Source organism: Salmo salar, unplaced genomic scaffold, assembly GCF_905237065.1.
Source record: "Salmo salar unplaced genomic scaffold, Ssal_v3.1, whole genome shotgun sequence".
Classification (NCBI taxonomy): domain Eukaryota; kingdom Metazoa; phylum Chordata; class Actinopteri; order Salmoniformes; family Salmonidae; genus Salmo; species Salmo salar.
Window position 1 is genome coordinate 44136 of NW_025548827.1, and position 2089 is coordinate 46224.

Below are 2089 nucleotides of genomic sequence, written 5' to 3' on the forward strand. Positions count from 1 at the left end.
GGTGGATGTATAGATATCTAGGTGGATGTATAGATGTCTAGGTGGATGTATAGATGTCTAGGTGGATGTATAGATATCTAGGTGGATGTATAGATGTCTAGGTGGATATATAGATATCTAGGTGGATATAGCGTTTTGCAAAAAAACACATTTTCATACACATCTAAAATCTAGAACAGTTATATAGAATTTACCCATAAGCAATCATTTCTGAATAAAAAGCATTTTAGAATATACATTCTGAAACAATATTGTCAGCTCACCTCTTAGTTTTGGTGTCATGTCCCCCAGAGATGCTCATTTTAGAGGCAGGGCCCCCTCCTCTTTCTCCCCAGAGAGACTCATTTTAGAGGCAGGGCCCCCCTCCTCTCTCTCCCCAGAGAGACTCATTTTAGAGGCAGGGCCCCCCTTCTCTCTCTCCCCAGAGAGACTCATTTTAGAGGCAGGGCCCCCCTCCTCTCTCTCCCCAGAGAGACTCATTTTAGAGCACTGAGCCCTAAACAGAGAAACAGAGATCCAGCGGTTGGTTGTGATTAACACAGTGACAACTAAACAGAGATCCAGCATGTTGGTTGTGGTCAACACAGTAACAACTAAACAGAGATCCAGCATGTTGGTTGTGGTTAACACAGTAACAACTAAACAGAGATCCAGCGGTTGGTTGTGGTTAACACAGTGACAACTAAACAGAGATCCAGCATGTTGGTTGTGGTTAACACAGTGAAAACTAAACAGAGATCCAGCATGTTGGTTGTGGTTAACACAGTGACAACTAAACAGAGATCCAGCATGTTGGTTGTGGTTAACACAGTGACAACTAAACAGAGATCCAGCATGTTGGTTGTGGTTAACACAGTGACAACTAAACAGAGATCCAGCATGTTGGTTGTGGTTAACACAGTGACAACTAAACAGAGATCCAGCATGTTGGTTGTGGTTAACACAGTGACACCTAAACAGAGATCCAGCATGTTGGTTGTGGTTAACACAGTAACAACTAATTATTTAATGTCAATTGATCTCATTCATTCATTATCTCTAAACATTTACTAATAGACATAGAAACAGTCAGGTGATTTAAGGCATCACATGAACATGTAGTTGTGACATTTCATCTCCATGGTAACTGTCAATAATAATAATAAGTCACTGTTTGTTAAGGTAGTTATAGACAGTACAGCAATAATAATAATAATAATAATAATAATAAGTCACTGTTTGTTAAGGTAGTTATAGACAGTACAGCAACAATAATAATAATAATAATAATAATAATAATAAGTCACTGTTTGTTAAGGTAGTTATAGACAGTCCAGCAACAATAATAATAATAATAATAATAATAATAATAATAAGTCACTGTTAAGGTAGTTTTAAACAGTACAACTATAATAATAATAATAATAATAATAATAATAATAATAAGTCACTGTTTGTTAAGGTAGTTATAGACAGTACAGCAACTATAATAATAATAATAATAATAAGTCACTGTTTGTTAAGGTAGTTATAGACAGTACAGCAACAATAATAATAATAATAATAATAATAATAATAATAATAATAATAATAAGTCACTGTTTGTTAAGGTAGTTATAGACAGTCCAGCAACAATAATAATAATAATAATAATAATAATAATAATAAGTCACTGTTTGTTAAGGTAGTTATAGTCAGTACAGCAACTATAATAATAATAATAAGTCACTGTTTGTTAAGGTAGTTATAGACAGTACAGCAACAATAATAATAATAATAATAATAATAATAAGTCACTGTTTGTTATTAAGGTAGTTATAGACAGTACAGCAATAGAAGGACATGTCTCACACTTATTTGTATTCACTAACAGTAGACTATTCTTTAAAACTTGTTGTGTATTTGAGGTTTAAAAAGGCTCACAACCAGAACAAGACAAGTCTATAGACCTATGATACAGTACAGTCTTAGAATAAAGGGTTCCAAACGGGTCCTCCGGCTGTCCCCATAGGAGATTCTTTTGGGTTCCAGGTAGAACTCTTCTGTCTTCCATTTAGAAACCCTCTATGGAAAGGGTTCTTCATGGAACCCAAAAGGGTTCTACCTAGTA